At 43.6% G+C, this 18,480-nt stretch overlaps 1 long non-coding RNA gene across 1 annotated transcript; it reads right to left on the reverse strand.

Annotated features, from left to right (window-relative positions):
• Positions 1 to 350: 350 nt before the first annotated feature.
• LOC115297498 lies at positions 351 to 18,210 on the reverse strand. The gene is made up of 3 exons (XR_003911444.1): positions 18,093 to 18,210; positions 7,345 to 7,392; positions 351 to 428 (listed from the first exon to the last, which is right to left on the reverse strand). It is a non-coding gene; the product is annotated as an uncharacterized LOC115297498 (long non-coding RNA).
• Between the last annotated feature and the right edge of the window lie 270 nt (positions 18,211 to 18,480).

The following is an 18,480-nucleotide window of genomic DNA, read 5'->3' on the forward strand; positions in this document are numbered from 1 at the left end:
CCTCTGACTCAATCTCTGAAAAAGCCTAAATTAAAAAGGTACAAGCACTTCCTGGGCAAGTGTGCTCTGGGAAAAAAGGAAAACAGCTGTGCCACATGTAATAGGAAACAAAAGCCTTTGGAAGGAGGTGGGATGATGATTCGGAAAAGCAAGCATAGCTTCAGCCACACTAGACACCCGTCCACTTCACCAGGTCCCAGTTTCGTCATCCCTAATGTGAGGGACTTGCAGCAGGTGATACCAGAGGTTCCTTTCAGAGTTGACATTGTTTGGCTCTGTTCTGCTTTATTTTGAGCTGTGGTCACTCTTAGGATTTGGAATTTCAAACAGTCTCCTAGGTTTAGCGCCTGGTCGTAAGATCTCCCGGTCTCAGGTTTGGTCCCCATGCCACGGTACATCGCGAGCCTTGGGACATGTGCCAGGTTAACCTTTAAAGTAACAAATCACAAATGTTTTAAACTTTTAGAAGAACAGATGTGTCATATTCTTTATGATACATACAGGTTGATGGGTTGACAATGTAGGCATTCATATTAGGATGCCAGATAAAAATACACACATCATATAAGCTGATCTCCAGGCAGTTGTATATATAGCTAGCCATAGAAATTTCTACCTACTTATAGATACTTTATGCTGCATAGAGCTAGTTATATATAAGTAGATAAATCTGAGGTACACATCACATACCTCCGTATTTCCTGGGTGTTTGTGTCAGAAGTGCAAAAAACACTGCACTTCAGCAAAAACAGGTGTTCGTAATTTTTAAAAATCCACAACTTTTATGAAAAGTTGTATATATCTATACAAATGTAAATATTGATATATAGATTACATAGACATTATCATTGAATATTAACAGTTATTATTTCTGGGTAGTGGCATTTCAGGTGATTTCTTACTTTTTTCCTTATGGTTTATGTATTGTGACTTTTTTTGTTATGTTGAGCATGTATTATTTATATAATCAGAAGAAAAGAAAGCCCTTTTCATGGCTAAGAGTGTCTAAAAGACACCAACTCAGATATTGGCATAAAGAGAAAATCATTAAAGGCAAAAACTAACAAAATATCTGATGCAGTAACTAAACAAAGAAAGAATAGCTCAAATCTCCTAAGGTAGGAAACATTTAGTGCACGTTTATAAGTGCAATGTTTTATTTTTATTTATTTATTTTTAAATGTTTTTATTTACTTTTGAGAGAGAGAGAGCACAAGTGGGGGAGGAGCAGAGAGAGAGAGGGAGACACAGAATTTGAAGCAGGATCCAGCACAAAGCCCGATGCAGGGCTCGAACTTGCAAACTGCGAGATCATGACCTCAGCTAGTGTCTGATGCTTAACTGACTGAGCCACCAAGGTGCCCCATAAATGTCGTGCTTTAGATATTTTTGTTTATAAGATATTTTTGTTTGTAATTACATTCTAGGGCTTCTTGGACCTTTCATAAAACTGATTACAACTAGAAAATTCTAGATAATGTTCTGAGTTGGGACAGTTTAGCCTTTTAAGGACAAATGAGTGCTTTAACACATTTCTTTCCATAGACTATATATTTTTTTTTAGTTTGACAAAACTATCCAAGTGATCACAATTGTGTTGGGTGGTTTACTATGTTAATATCCGGGGACCCTTACCCAGGTCCCTCATCTCAGTCTGCCCCCCCCAATACACACACACATACCCCCTCAGTCCTTATTTGAAAGACAGCCCCTTCCCAGCTGCAACCCCTGCCCCACGTTGGCCCCCCAAGGCCCTGGGTGCAGCAGTTCCGCAGCTGGACCGTTGGGAGAGCCTTGAGTGCTTAACAATAGTGGAGGAAGCTGGTGCAGGCTCTGAGCTGACAGCCTCGCAGACGGTGTCTGTCCGAGGCAGGGGAGAGACGTGGGCACACCTCCCCCACAGGGGAGCCTGTCTCCCTTGCTCTGGATCAGGCTCTTGGAACAAAGAGTGTCCCAGAACAAAGCGTCTCAGTTCCCATCGCACCAGGAGTGGGGGCAGGGGGACTGAAGGCGAGCATCTCAAGAAGTGTTCCCTTCAGGACTGTTCATGATCTGCTCATGGGTCTGCGTGGACTCAGGTGAGGCCCCTCCACCCCCAGAAGCCGATCAGGCAATATCCCGGTTGGCCAGAGAACAGTCCCCCTTCACAAGGCCAGGGCTATGCATTCCTCTTGCCTTGAGTAGAAAAGTTCTACTCAAAATACCCATTTAGCGCTTAATACAACAATACTAGTGAATACTTCTTAGATTCGCACTTATAAAGTGCCAGGGGTCAAACTAAACAAATGCTTTACATGTGTGAGCTAATTTTATCTTCCCAACAGCTCTATGAGGTAGGAACTATTATCACCCTCATTGCAAAGAGGAAAAAACTTGAGTAATAGGAAGTCACTTTCTGTAAGTCATACAATGAATTAACTAGTTCAGTCAGATTCAAATCCAGGTCTATCTTCCCCTCGAACCCATGCTCTTAACCTTTGTTTTATACACACTGTGCTCGAAGCTATGAACGAGACAGCTTGGTCCCTGCCTTCATGGAGCTCACAGTCTCACAGGAAGAACGGATAAAGAAGAGTTAATTATGTGTGTGAAACATGAGTGAGAGAAGAGAATGCACCAAAGAGAGCTAGCCTAGGTGGGCTGGACGGTTCACCTGTATGTGCAAAACCATATTCTGGAATATTTTATGAACAGAAGCTTAGCTTATAAACAGAATCTGGCTTACACGAAACTTTGTCTGAATCTTTTTTTTTTTTTTAATGTTTATTTACTTTTGAGAGGGAGGGAGAGAGAGGGAGAAAGAGGGAGGGAGCAGAGAAGGGGCAGAGAGAGAAAAAGACAGAATCTGAAGCAGGCTCCAGGCCCCGAGCTGTCAGCACAGAGCCCAACACAGGGCTTGAACCCATGAACCACAAGATCAAGGCCTGAGCCAAAGTTGGAAGCTCAGCTGACTGAGCCACCCAGGCGCCCCATAACCTTGTCTGAATCTTTGATGTTAAGGAACTACAAGCACTCAGGGGAGTCAAGCTTAACAATTACTTAGGGGTGGTGGATAGGAACAAGGTGAAGCAGAAATGCACATAAGTTCAAAGTGGACATTAGGGACTCCCCTCTTGCAAATGCTTGACTTCATCTTGTCCAACAATATTGGAATTATATCTGGCAAAGAAAGTGGGAGGTATATTTCTCCCAAAATATTTCTTTTGGCAAATATTTGAGGATTCAAAATGTGACCACTGATCTACCATGTTTTCATTTGAGAGGAAACAAGAGTCTTTTTGGATTAAGAGCCCAAGGAGAGCTGTTTGTCAGTTTCATCCCCAAAGCCTCTTTCCCTTCTGGGGCTCAGCAGGCACGTTAGTGGGCCAGAGACAGTAGAAAGGGCTTATCTTGAGTTTTGGCCTCCTGGAATAGAAATTTAATTTCAAAAAGGTACATTATTATTCATATTTCTGTCTCCATGAAAATCAAACATTCTATTTTTATTGCAAGTACTCTAGTAAATAAAGGACCTTTTCCCACCCAATCTATTCTTGCAAAGATAGCCGAACAGAGTGTCAAAATATATTCCAACTGAAGAAGCGTCTTCATGGCAGGTAAATGGATTTGGAACTTTATCAAGTGTTTATTAAGGGAATGGCAAATGTTGAAGGTTTCAGCTGAAGCTTCTAATTGCCAAGTTAACAATTTTGGGGAAATCTCAACCAAGCTCTGTGGTGCCTGGTAAATATTCTCTGGCCATTTTGATTCAACATGCAATTACTTAATGTAGTGTCAGAAAGGAGCTTTAACTTCGAGTCCAAAAGTCTAGGTTCCAAATCTTTTTGTTAACTGCTTGTCAGGACTCAGTTCTGAAAATTCTTTGTGTCTTCATCTGTTGAATAAAGATCATACTTACCTGGCAAGGTCATTTAAAGGATCAATACAATGATTGCAAGGGTCCGAATAAATGATATCCCCTTCTCTAAGTTAGGAAAAATGGGTGGGAATGGTATCACAGCTAGGCGGAAGGATGTCAATATATTGCCTTTAGTAGCGATGAGCCCACGAGCAAAGGCTTAACTTAGGGTATAAAACAACAGTGGACCTTTCTTCCCAGTTACCGGACATGGCTTTGACCTTATCAAATGGTGATCATGGAGGAGCAGGCTAAATGATGGCAGGCAGGGGATGAAGAGAGGGGAGGGATCTGAGCCATCTACCCTCACAGAGCTGCAGCATGACTTTTGTGGGTCACAGGCTCTTCGGCTTTCAGGGGCCTCTGTGTCCATAAAAAATACTAACAATTACATATGCATTGGCATAAAGATGAATATATTAGCATTACATTTCTTTAGCATAACATTTTAAAACATTTTCTTGGACCTAACCTAAAAAAGTGTTTTTTCTTCTGCATTTAAAACACTTTTTGTGGGTCCCTACAAGTATTTAGATGGTCAAGTTGGCCTTGCGTGGCCAGCCCTTGTTCTCAAATTTCCCAACTAGACTAGCCCCTCCTCGCTTCTTGCAGAGTATTGGTGAGCCAAAATGGAGAGGCTAGATGTTGCTCCAGGCAGAGACATGAACTCAGGGGAAAGGATGTTCCCCAGATCCCATGAAAGTCAAGTGCTAAAAAAAAATGCGTGAAGTAGCCTAGACTGTGAATAACACCAAAATGTGTAAGACATTTTCTCTGTCTTCAAAAATTGATTATAGCACAAGGCAGATGGAAATAAGAGCAAAATTGGAGAACAAGCCACATGCTGAGTGAATTTCGAGAAACAATTCCTTGTGGTAGTGATACTTGAACTTGTCCTTGAAGGATAAAGACTTTTGTTAGACAAGCGAGACTGGCATGGAGTGGAGAGGTCATTCTGGACTGGGAGACAGGGAAAGATATGGATTCACTTGAATACAAGGATGTTCTGGAAATCAAAGTTCAAAAGGCAGCCCTAACAGCGATGGGGGGGCTCAGTTGGTTAAGCGACTGACTTTAGCTCAGGTCATGATCTCACTGTATGTAAGTTCGAGCCCCACGCTGGGCTCTGTGCTGACAGCTCAGAGCCTGGAGCCTGCTTCAGATTTGTGTCTCCCTCTCTCTCTGCCCCTCCTCCACTCATGCTCTGTCTGTCTCTCAAAAATAACTAAACATTAAAAAAATGTTTTTAAAGTAGACACTTACCTTATTCTTGTGACTCCACTGGACTCCCCGTTTAATATTTTTATAACAGCGGTGGGAGGGGGAGATGCTGTTATTTAGTTGGTACCTACCATGTGCCAGGAGACTTACAGCCATTGCCTCATTTACTCTTCACCACAGCGATCTGAGGTGGATATCATTACCCCCCCTTTCTTCAGACAAGGAACTTAAGACCCCAAAAGCATAAATGACTTGCCCATGGCCCCAGAACCTAGCAGGTGTCAACAGATTGGCTCTTGATTGCCAGCCCAGGGCCCTGTTGCCTAACTCCTGGGAGACCTCAAAGGGGTTTTCCAAGAATTATACGAAGAGTTCCTACAATTATATTTCAGGTGGAATGTTGTCCCAGAGCCTCATTTCTGGTGTTCCACTTTCCCAACTCTCAGACCAGTGTTTTCCGTCTCCTCACCCTGAGCACCTACCTGGTGAGGCCCCTACACACGTGTCCTCATCTGTTCATCAGCACTGCCCTTCTGGGTCTCCCATGCCGGGTCCAGATCTCTGCTATTCTAGGCTTGCTGCTTGTGATTCCCCAAGAGGGGCGGGTTCCAGGGGCCCCTGTGTGCCTGTCCCAAGACTGTGTTGGGCTGGTAGGAGCTAACACATAGTGGCCAAGTAAGTAGCTAATATTTAGTAAGCACTTGCTCTGTGCCAGGTACTTAACACATCCTTATACACTGTTTTATCCTTGCAACCTTCCTCTGACATAGGCATTATTAAAAATGTACAGGTAAGAACACGGGCTCAGAGGGATCATGCAACTTCCCTAGAGTACAAGTGGTGGTGCTGGAGGCAGGATTGAACCCCGGTAGCCTGACTCTAAATCCTCTCCCAAACCACCATTGAGTCCAGCCTCTTGAAATACTTAGAGCTCACATCACATCTTTACTATTTGTGAGAAATTGGCCTCTGCTTTTCTCCAGTTGATCTCAGTTTCTCAAAGTTCTTCCATATTTGGAATCTTTTCTTGGTTGTCTTTCATGTTAGCCTCTATAGGCATGGCTCTAACTCTTTCAGAATTTTGTCATTGGCCATATCCTGTTCAGAAATTATTAATTCTCATATCTATATTTCATTCAGTCCTTGTGTTATAGATATCTAATAACTTAGTTGTTATACATCTGATATTTAGTAATCTTTTTGCTCCTTGCTTGCTTTCGTCTTCCCTTGGCAATGGCCAGACGGTAAGCACGGAGACTTGAATGTGGAATTCTTGGCAGGAAGTCACCTTTTCCCTCTAACAAGACCAAACCATGAAGGAACATCTGTGGGTTTGATCTTTTCGCATCCATTCTCCTCCTTCATCAACACAAAAATTCTGCTTTGAGGGACTTACCCTTTCCCTATTGGTATTAGAGAAAGCCTAACATGGTGGCATCACATTGCCTCGGCTTAAATCCCAGCTCTGCCACTAGACCATCTGTGCTAACTTGGACTGGTAACTCAAACTCTCTGTGGCTCAGTTTCTTAATTATAATTGTACCCGCCTCATAGGGTTATTGTGAGAAGAAAATATGTGTAAACATAGTGCTTAGAACAGTGCCTGGTAGAAAATAAACATACCATAAATATTAGTGATTTTTTAAAAAAATCATTAATCTTTCCCAAGGCTAGGCTGAGGGAATGTTCTTTCCTGGAATTTGAATACTGAGTAGAACGGCAAAAAGACAGAAATCCATTGGAGTTGATTTATTTGGGTAATTGTGCCCCAAAGAAATGGTTCACCAGTTCCTGCTCCCTGGACCCTAGGAATCCTTCTTCTGGTCTTCAAGTTCTGGATCTTCAGAAGTTTCTTTTATTCTGCTTTCCACTCCCAACATTCTTCCAACAAATGTCCCCTCCTCCTCACTTTCATCCTCCTCTCCATCTTTCTTCTCCTGCTCCTTCCATTTTCCTACCCCTCACCAAGCACCCTTCTCCCTCCTCCCCAAGCCTAAAGTAGTAAGCGTTGGTTTCTGATACTTTCTGCCAAAAAAATGTTTACTGAGCCAACATCCCATGAATATGGCCCCTTGGTCTTGGCTTAAATATTTCCATAAAACAGCGCTCTCCTTTTTTTTAAGTGATGAACTCTGAAAGTACTTTCTCATACTAGGCAGAAAGCCTGTGTAGGACTCTGGAACCACAGTGTTTGGGTTTGCAGCCTAACTCAGTCATTTACTCACTGTGGGGCTTGGGCAGGTTGTTCAACCTCTATGCCTTGGTTTCTTTACCTGTAAAATAGAAGGTAATAATAGTAACCATTTCATAATATTTTTGTGAAGATTCAATGTCATAATGCTTATGAAGCATGTAGATTTCCAATAAGAGTAAGTTCCTGTGATCCATCCTTCCCTTCCTCCTCATTCCCACTACGGAGCCCAGCTCCACCCTTCTGAGCTGCTCAGAACAAGCCAGATCTTCCTGTTAGTGCCAATCTTTCAAATACCAAGATGCTCCATTTGTGCCCGGCTTCCTTCTGTCCTACCTGCAGACTTCTTCCCAGTCAAGGCCAGCTGCTCTTTGGGGTCTAAACTGATCAAACTGGAAAGATCCAAACCTGTCTTCAACTTGTCTGCCTCTTTACTTTACCAAAATTGAAACACAAGTGAACATCTTATAAGGTTTTGGGTAAAAATCTACCTGCTTCTCCTCAACCCTGGGGAGGGTCTGTGCCAATAGCTTCTGGACTCCAGAGTCTTTGAGTACCACCCAACTACCTGGGCCTGAGGGTTGAGACTGGGCTCAGGAGGAGAAGGGCACATGAGGGCACACGGGCGCAACAGCAGTGGGAAAAGCTTGCTGCCTTCCCGCCGATCCCCACCCAGGCTTGTGCAGAAGCTGACCAGACATACTTCCTGCACTTTGCCTGCTCTGCCCTAGAATCGTGGGCACGTCTCTGGGCTATGCGGTTCCTAGTTGTTGGCGAGGCAGTGACAAGCTGCAGAGTTTCCACTCCTAGGAAGAGCTTTCCCCACAGTGTGGAGAGCAGGAATCTGACTGATATAATATCGGTTGCACGGCACTTTGCAGTTTGGAACACATCAGTTCATTATAACATTGTGATGGATTTGTCACGGGCAGAAGTCTTTTTTTTACAAAAGGAATTCCTGTTTACAAGGAGGACGTTCATGGATGAAGACGTTAAGGGTCTTGCTCATTCACACAGCCATAAGTGACAGAGCTTGCATTGGAGTTGAGCTTAGAGTTCTTGTTCTGAGGGGTTTGGGGCTGCTGTTGGATTGTTCCCACGAGTGTGCCACTCTGCCCTAGAAGCCACAGGACCTCTCGTAGTCTCTTTCTCAATGGTCAGAGAGGCACCAAGAAGCAGGTGGACTGGGACCTGTAAGTAGGTCTATCCTATTCTATTCGAGGAAGGGGAAACTTTTGGATATAGAGATACAGTGACTTGAAAGACACATGATGTTTGGCAAGGCTGTAGGGGTATCCTGGAAAGAATGAGAATCGACTGGTGAATTAGAAGATGTTGGGGAAGTCAGGTTCTAATGTCTATTCATCTTCTCACTTATAAAGTCCAAAGGAGACTTCTGACTAAGGGGCTTATTGTTAGGGCTCTCTCTATAGATTCTAAGGGAAATAAGTTATTTGCTGGCATCCATTGTAGATTTTCTTGGATTGGGGATCACAGGGTGAGAGAGGATCCCAGGATTCCATGGTGGAAAGCTACTGGAATGTGCTGCCCAGCTCTGCCTTCGAGAAGCATGTGTCCTTCCAGCCCTGGACTGGCAGTAGGACTAAAGTTCCCAGCCCTTAGCTCCACCTGTAATTGCAGGGGTGGGGAGGCTAAAAGCAAGGAGCAGGTGGCTAAAGCAGAAGTGATTTTATATTGGGAGTGATCCAGGATAGGGCAACTGAGAAATCACCCCATGGACTCCTGAAGATAGGACGGTCCTGATTCATTCCTTTCCTTGGCTCCCTGTGGAACAAACTAATGTGGTTTGCAAAGCTCTTAAAAATCTGGCCCCAAAACTCTGGCTTCTTTGCAAGTGAAGCTTCCACATACATTTTGGTCCAGCTATGTAGAATTATTCACTGGTCTTTGGAAATGCCACCTCTCTTTCTCACCTCATGCCTTTGCTCATGCTGTCTCATGCTGCCTGAGAGCTACTTCTCCCCATTTCTCTGTCTGGAGAACTGCTTCTCCCTCTTCAAGACGTTGCACAATGTCATCTCCTCTGTGGAGCCCCCTGGCACTATTATGACTTGCCCTATTCTCGGTTCCTATGCCATTCTGACCTTAGCTCTGCTGTGGCGCTTTTCGCATTGTTGTGTAATCGATTTTGTGCTTCCGTGCAAAACACGCTAAAACCAGACTGCCTGGATTCAAATCCCAGGTGTACCACCAACAAGTGTGTCACCTTGGACAAGGTCTCTGTTCTTGCTTTCCTCCTATGTAGAATGGGGGCACTAGCACTCACCCCACAGACTTTTTATGAAGATTAAATGACCCACCATGTATTAAGGACTTAGATCACTGTCTGGCACTGTACGTTTTAGTGGTGTCACTGTTGTCATTATCATTACCTGTTTGAAGTCATCTGTCACGGTACCCTCCTATTCAGGTCTACCTGCGTTTCACCTATCACAAAGAGGTCATGTGCACACCCACAGTCCTTAAGCCATACCTGGAATGTAACTTTTTCTCTCTGCACCCTTGTGTGTAGGTTGAATAGATGCTGACAGGCAAGTTTCCTTATTTCCATTCAGTGTTCCTCCCCGATCAGAGATCCACCTTGATTCTTTTTCTAGTCTTTGCCACCAACTTCCAGCATGTATTGCCCAACCCCCTCAATCCAGATATCAGGATATCCTCCTACACAAGCGATCTAAACCAAGACAGCCTTTCTCTTCCAACTAGTTCTCTGTGTCCATGGAATGCTTGGCTGGTAACACCCCTCACTTGGCTCTCAGAGGAGTCTGGCCACCCCTGACACTTTATGACACCCTAGGCTTTGGTCTCTTTTAATGTAGATGCCATGTTTGAGTCACCTGTACATCTATTTCCCAGCACAGTACCAAACTCAGTGGGTTTTTTAAAATGAATAAATAAATGGATAAGTTATGAGTAGGCCATCCTCTACTTTCCCACAGTACATTCTCAGTGTGATTGGCTGCACCTGGGCTTTCTGTTATTGACAGCTGAAACTGTCCTAATTGAAACATACCTCCATATCAGGTGTGCCCTTAGGTTTTCAATACAGTACCACCGTCTGGAATAAAAAGGGTCTGGGACATATTTCATGCTCCCCAGAGAGCAGCTTCAAGAGCAGATATAGTTAGGCACCCAAGACAAACTTCAGTTTCTTCCAAGCTTTGGCCTGGTATGGAGAGGACCCACTGCTTAGAATCATAGAGACACTGAACTGGAAGGAACAGTCGGTATAATCCAGCCCAGTCTCTTCTTTTTACCAACATGGAAACTGAGGGCCAAAGAGCAGGAGTGACTTCTCAAGGTCACCCAACTCTACCTGTGGATTAGGATCTGAGCTCAGGTCTCCTGAGTCCCCGATCAGCACCTTTGTCCCCAGGCTCTCACCGTCCCATCAGCCCTTGTGTCTGGTACATCCTCGCCTCAAAGGGCATAGCTGCTACTCAATCCCAGGGACCTGTAGGAGCTCACTGGATGCTGGGCAGGACTGGAGGCAAGAGGCACAGGAGAAACTTGTTCTGGGCAGTAGGCTCCATGGGGGGTGGGGGGTAGGGCGGGGGGTTGGAAAGTGTTTTTACATAGTTTGGTTTAGTTGTCCGGATTGAAGCTTCTACCATGTTTACCCATAGAAATCTTCTCTCAAGACTTTTGCAGGATTTTCTCAGGGTCTGTCAAGGTCACTCTTATCTCCACTTATTCACCACTCACCCAGCATACTTCCTTTTGTGTGTTATGTATGGTGGGGAGGGGGTTGGTTGGATGGGGGAGCCAGTATTTTTGTTTTGTTTTGAATTGTTTTGTTCAGAAATTCTGCTTTTTCCCACGAGCTGCTTGCAAGGCTTTGAAATGAGGACTCAGAATCAGGCGGAGTAACTCAGAGTAACTCCCTTGGGGCAGAGAGGGGGATGTGTCAGCAGCACCAAATTACATTATCTTAGAAATTTAAAAGGATGCTACTTACCTTCAACAAGTAATATTTTTAGTAACAAATATTGGAATGCCCAATAATTGGGAGTGAAATGAACTTTGGTAAATCCAAAGAGTAGGAAACTATGTAACCCAAGGATTTAGCAAGGGGTGTAGGAGATATACCAGTCAGTCTAGGGTGTACACAGAGCACGCAGATGCTAGTCCTTGCAAATTCTAGTGCAGTGGTAACATTCTTGCAGAGAGAAAGGCACCAATAGATTGTATTGCCTTTGGGAGCTGTTTCCTGTCACTATACTCCAGATAATCATTAAAAAGGTGAAGATGATGTGTCTCTTTTGACACAGACGATGTCCCTGACATATTGTTAAGTGAAAGAAATGCAGATTATAAAACAATGTTCATAATACAATTTCAATTTTGTAAAATTTATAACGATAAATATGTTATGGGTAAAAAATAGATATCAAGATTGTAACTGTGACTATAAGTGATTTTTAGTCCTGTTTATACCTTTTCTGTACTACTAAAAATTTTACCATAAGATACTTTTACTTTTGATACTTGGAAAACACCGTAAGGGTTGGAAAAAATAAAGCTTTGAATTTATGGCTGGGCCCAGAGATTTTTTTATGAAAGGGATTTTGCTGAAAAGGTCAGTCAGTGCCTTAAGAAAGTTAGGAGATCAATAAATGTTATTTCCCTTCCCTATGAACAGAGGGAGGCAGGAAGAGGCCATCCTCAGTGTAGGTGTGGGGTAGAGACTCCTCAATCAGAAACTCCAAGAAGGGGATGTATTCCTGGAGTCCCTGGTCAGAACTTGGTATCATTACTTCCCATCCTAAGACCATCTTAACTAGGTTGTTAGTCTCCAGTACTCTCCACGCTGTAGTTAAGCAACATTAAGCCTGGGAAGCCAACTACCCTTTACAACATTATTTCTATGGGAAAATATACTCCAGATTCCACATCACCACATTACATTGGAGCTTTTAGGACACCGCCGTTTTTGGTTTAGAGAACTATTTGACCCTTTCCTCTTTATTCACTACTTCAAAAATCCCTATTAGTTTGTCAAGGATTGCAAAGTTATGGACAAATCTTTTGGTTTATCCTGCATTTGTTAGCTTGGCACCCAGTTTTCAAGACCGAAGCATTCTTGGAGATGGGCACCACTAATTTTGTAATGAGTATTACTTCTCATTGATCAAGTTGGCTGGTGTTGCCCAGGGATCCCTAGTTATGCTAGTGATTTATGTCTTCTCCAGCGCTCCTTTGCTCACTGTGGTGGTTAATTTTATGTGTCGACTTGATGACTTGCACCGGGTGCTGGCCTTGGGTAGCCGTATGTGTCTGCAAGTTATAAAAGAAAGGAATGGACAACCCGATCTCAGAAGGGCTTTTCATATCTGACAGGTGAAGTCTGAACTGAGAAACTCACCTCATGTCTGTTGAACAGATTTCAACCTGTTTGGTAAGAGACTTCTGGATCAGGGAAGGTGCAGGCCATGTTGGCTTCTGTTAGATTTGTCAGTCATTTCAGTTACTTTGGAGGCTGGCGAAGAATAACCTTTCTTGGACTTCTCAACCTAGAGCGGTAATCTTTAAGCTTTTCTGGGTCAAGAGTGCTTTGTGAATCAGATCAAGACTATGATCTCTCTTCCCGAAAGCTTTGTGTATAAACGAAGGAGTTTCTAGGCCCCGTGAACCTCACCATAAATCTTCCAGGGGTCCATGGATGTAATAGAAGGTCTTCTGGCTAAAGTCCAAATCAGCAAATTCATGATTTGGCCAGAGATATTTTAAAAAGCTCAGGAGCAAGTTTTGCATCTTCTCTTAAAAACCTTCAGCATCTAGAGTCACCCTAAGCTCTTGGAGACAAGTTGCTCCAGGACCTAAAGAGGTCAAGCAATCATGTTTTTCTCTAGTTCTTAGTAAGTTAAGCTCCAGGGACTTTCAGCCAAGAGGCCAATCAGAGGTTAGAGGATCTATTATCAGTTAATTGGCCTATTCAGCCCTAAGGGAAGTCCCCAGGTTTCCTTAATTCTTTGAGAGATCTGGCTTCTGCTTCTGACCTTGGACAAGCTGCCTCCCCACTGGGGGCCTCAGTATCCTCATCTGACTTAGTCACTCTTTAAGTTCTTGTCTACCTCTGGTGGTGCTCTCTCGTCTGTGAGTCCTTGATATCCGTGTGGTAGAGACAGACGTCTAAGAAGTCATGGTTCTGGATCCTAACTTGGGTCTGCTCCTGTCACTGAGGGGATTCCTGTCCAGAAAAACTTCTAGAGCACTCTGCCTGAGAAGCAACTAGCATCCCAGAGGCATTCAGGGAAAAGGTGAAGAGTTGGTTTTTGTTTGTTTGTTTTCTGCTCTGGGAAGAAACTTACTAAGAGTCATCATGAAAGGGAGATTTTCAGATGAACTCTCATCCAGAGGACAAGGAGTGGCAGGCTAGCATCAGGGGTTTAGTCGTGCTCTGAAGAAACTGAAATCTCTTCTCCGCTCTCAGACATTCTCCCATTTCCATGACTCACCTCCTCTTATTCCAGAAAGTCATGCACAGGAATTAATTTATGGGTCCTGTCCAGAGGTCTTTAAGTAAACAGTGCCACCAGCCCTTTCAGCTACCCAGACAAGCTGGATTTCAGGCCCCAGGGAGGAAGCTAATGACTTGTAGTTACTTAGCTATTGTTTTCCGAAAACAATTTGACTTCCTTTCTGATAGTCTGAGAATTCCTTCTTTACAAATTAAGATGCTAGGGCCAGGGAAGGGCTGAGCTCACCAGCTTGGTAGCACAATGCTCCAGGGCAAGACGGCCTTTCTGCAACAAGTTACAAAGGCTCCTTACAGGCTGGTAGACAGGCAGCTCTGGGGGTGCAAGCCCCAACTGATCCTCTGGATCTCTGCTTATCTCTTGAGATTTTATCTCCATTCCATAGCAAGCAATAATAATGAAGTTGTATTGTGTTCAAAGAACAAACTTGTGAAGGTGATGTTATCACCATTTTATAGATGAGGATGTTGAGGCTCAGTCGTTTGCCCAAGATCACACAAGTAAGGGACAGGACTGAGAGTCCATCTCCAGTCTTCTGACTCCAAGTTACAGCCTCTTTGAAAGAGGGCATGCCAATGCAAAGAGAAGCCGTCTGTCCAGAGCTGATAGATTTTGGTCCCTCATCTGAGAACTGAGTCTTCATGTTTGGTAAGAATCAACATTTGAAATTCACTGGGTGTGGGGCCTAAGTGCTAGATCCCTGTCCCTTCCCCTCCTCTCCTCCACATACCCCAAAGCTAGGGTTGGCTTGGGTCTGGTGTTAGGGGAGTCATTTTTTATTCTTCCTCCTTCCAAAGAGGTTTGAAGAACACTTAACAGAGTGGCCAGTCCCTGTTTGTCATAAAAGATTCCCCACTGGCTTTCTCTGGCAGTCTGGACCCCATTACAAAGTCATGTTAAGTCTTTTCTTATTGTGGTGCTTGTGGGAACTTTTATTTTTGAAGGGAAGTAGACTCTCACTTTGTGCTATTGTTGATAACCACTCTTTCCTCTAACCCACTACTACCACCACTATGAAAGAAAGCTGGTATGGCAGGGCCCCCTTATCTGTGGGGATTTGTACCAAGACCCCCGGAGTGGATGGCTGAAATCGTGGATTGTACCAAATCCTATATGTTCTTTTTTTCCTACACATACATGCCTCTGATAAAGTTGAATTTATAAATTAGGCAAGTAACTAACTAATAATAAGATAGAACAGTTATAAGAATAGAGAGTGACAAAAAATATGTGAATGTGATCTCTCTCTCTTCCTCTCAATACCTTATTGTACTGTTCTCACACTTCTTGTGAGGATGTGAGATGATAAAATGCCTGCATGGTGAGATGAAATGAGGTGAATGTCATAAGCCTTGTGATATAGTGTTGGGCTACTATTGATCTTCTGATGATATGTCCAAAGGAGCACCATCTGCTTCCAGATCCACAGTTGGCCATGGGTAACCGAAATTGTGAAAAGCTAAATAACGGGGAGCTATAGTCACCCCCTTGTACCATTTTGTACATGTGCCTACTTTCACACTCATTATACTGTAAGCTACTTACTGGTGCCCAGGGCTCTCTCCTCAGCCATGGAAAGTGTGGGGCGAAACTTGTGTCTCTGTTATCTTTGTATGCCCTGTCCTTGCACGTAGTATGTCCTCAGTGTACCTTCACTGAATTAATGATTAGTGGATGAATGACTCTACAGGGAGGTGCTATTCTTCAGACTCTGGAGGACGATGCTGTGAGGGAAGTGCAGTGGCACCTGGAAAAGCAGTTGATATGTGCTCTCAGGTACAAAGGGAAGGTTATATTGGAATGGCACCTTTGGATGTGTGCAGTGTCCAACCTATGTGGTCCCATCTGGTGGCCTTGCTCAAAGGAGACGATGGAGATGAACAAAATAGTTATAGCTACAATATTGATAACACCATGTTTCCGTTGTTAATCTTTTATCTTTCATTTCTTTCAAAGTAGTCTCCCCTCTATAATTTAATTTTAATCTTGAGAACAGATACATGATTCGTTATATGCTGTATGTATGCATGTATGTATGTACCTGTATCTATCATCTATCTACATGGATATGTAGGTAAATATGTCTGTATTATATATATGAGAGAGAATATTTATTTAGCACTCACTACATGCCAAATATGATATATATCTCATTAGGTCTTCATAACCAATCCATAAGTTTCGTAGTTATTATGTTATTCTGATTTTAACTCATGACCCTGAGGTAAGACCTGAGCTGAGATCAAGAGTCCAACACTTAACTGACTGAGCTACCCAGTCGCCCTCATGTTATTCTCATTTCAAGTGTTTATTTATTCATTTTGAGAGAGAGAGAACAAGTGAGGGAGGGGCATAAAGAGAGGGAGAGAGAATATCCCAAGCAGGCTCCATGCTCAGCACGGAGCCCAACATGGGGCTCAGTCTCATGACTGTGAGATCGTGACCTGAACTGAAATCAAGAGCTGGATGCTCAATGCTTGTGTTCCATGTTATTTTCATTTCAAAAGTGAGCCAGATGAAGCTGCCAGGGAGAAAAAAGTTTCTTCCACTTTTTATGTTCAGTTATTGCAGGCTTGCAAATTAAACAGACAGAAGATAGATGACAGGGGGAAAAGAGGGTTATTCATATGCATAGGGAAGCTAATAAAAGTAGCTAGCTCACTTAAAGGTTAAAGGCTAAACATAGTAGTGCAAAAGGGGGGAGGGAGAAAAGGCTTCCATGGGAAGAACAAATTGGTTTCTTTAGGAAGGACTATCGAATTTTTAGAACAAATGGAAGATAAGAAAGTTTGCAATAATGTTTGTTTATGCAGGTGCAGTGATCTTTCTGTCTTCTTCATAGGCTGCAACTCACCCCAGAGAGGGGTTTATGGTGGCCCCATTTCCCAGAAGCTGCTGATTTAAGTCCGATAAGGGAAGCTCCAAGAAGGCTTCTTCTGTGTCTGATGAATCTCTAATGCCTTCAGTTTACAATAACCTCCCTACCAACTCCTGGGTTCCAAACAGGTCCCCATGTGCCAAAGGAAGGTCCCACAGCTGATGGTGGAGATGAGGCTTAACCATAAGGTGATTTGCCCCCAGTCTTATCCATTCTACCTTGCGTCTTTAGCTGCTGAATGTGAGATGACACTTTGAAGAAATGGAATAATCTTAATCTCCTAAATGCCTCTAATCTTCTGTAATAATTTGACCCTAGCAGCTGCAGTTGAAGCTGGACACTAATTTAGGAGGAGATGAAAACTTGGTTGTCGAGTTAGGTTTTGAACGTTATTCTCTAAATTGTCAAGACAGGCATGGGATATTGTATCTCTATTTTACACTGAAGGAAATACCTCTCTTTTGGCGTGATTTGTCCAAGGGCACCTGAGTTAGTGGCATATTTGGCAAAAAGTTTCCTTATCTTGTATTTTTATGACTTTTGCCACTAGACCACCTGATATTGTACCTTGGACTTGACTGAAAACACCTTTCAAGATAAAGGAGGGGCAAGCCCTTTTTGGTCTTTGTGAGGCGGGTATGTAGGGGAAGATCAAGGATGCAGAATTTGTTACAGAAAAAAGGTGCATTTCAGATATGCACTGTAAACTCTAGACGTTGCTTATAATGACATAATAACGAAAATCATGTGACACTCACAGTCTTCTTGCTTTCAAGGACTTCCTTTAGGATCTAGAGGGCAAATGCCATCCCAAGATTCCCAGAGAAAGGTCTCACTTTTGTCATAAAATGAGATCCCCGGACCAGGGACTCCAGGGCTCCAGTGAGGCTGTATCCAGCTGTTGTCTTCACACCCTGAATTTAGTGGGCAAGAATCAGACTTGGCTAATACTGGATTTTTCCTGCTCCCCCTCCTTCTCTCCTTCTCACGTCTGTAGAGGCCATTGGCCCAAGCCCACTACAAAAGAGTCCTTAAAAGTGGGCTCCCAAAAGATCCCATCTGCCTTAAGCCCAAGGAGAGGTATGGCTGTGACTTTGAACTTTTCTTTGGGATTAAAACTTGAGATGTATTGAGAGTGGACTCATAGACCAAAGCGCCAAGGGCAAGGAAGTCTGTGTTTCTTTTACTTTCTGCTTCTTGGAACAGGGTGTTCTTGCCCATTTTAGCCACTATCTGGAAAGCAAAAGTCTTAAAGGGGACAGCTTATGCCTGTGGTGTCTGCATCTCCACTGGCAGGAAAGGGTGAGCTCAGCCCACTAACCATGGCTCCAGTTACCTATTTAGGACCTCCCATGGGGCATGGAGGACTCATCGCTCTCGTAATTAAATGCTGGCATAACTTACTTGCATGGGTTATGGTTGTAGGTTCCAACGGAGGAGGCTCTTTAAACATCTGGACCACAGTGTCTTGGGAAGGAGACTCAGGGAGTGAGAGATCCATGAGGTAGAAGGACATTCAGAGGTCTTTTCATCTGCCCTCTTGCCTCTAAGGAGAAGCAAAAAAAAAAAAAATGCAATTTTCAAAATGCCACCTTTAAAAGGCTTGTAGAAAAAGTGTGCCTCTGCCTGCAAATCTCAGATGGGGATGCATTACTTTCCTAGTCATGGTCAAACGTAATCTTTCTTGCTGGGGTTGGAGCCCTTTCCTTTTGTGGCCGCTTCAGGCCTGTTTGCTCCCACCTGGAGGGCCCGGTGCCCTGATTTCTGACCAGAACAGTGGGTTCCATGAGAA

This window comes from Suricata suricatta, chromosome 8 (genome assembly GCF_006229205.1).
Source record: "Suricata suricatta isolate VVHF042 chromosome 8, meerkat_22Aug2017_6uvM2_HiC, whole genome shotgun sequence".
Lineage (NCBI taxonomy): Eukaryota > Metazoa > Chordata > Mammalia > Carnivora > Herpestidae > Suricata > Suricata suricatta.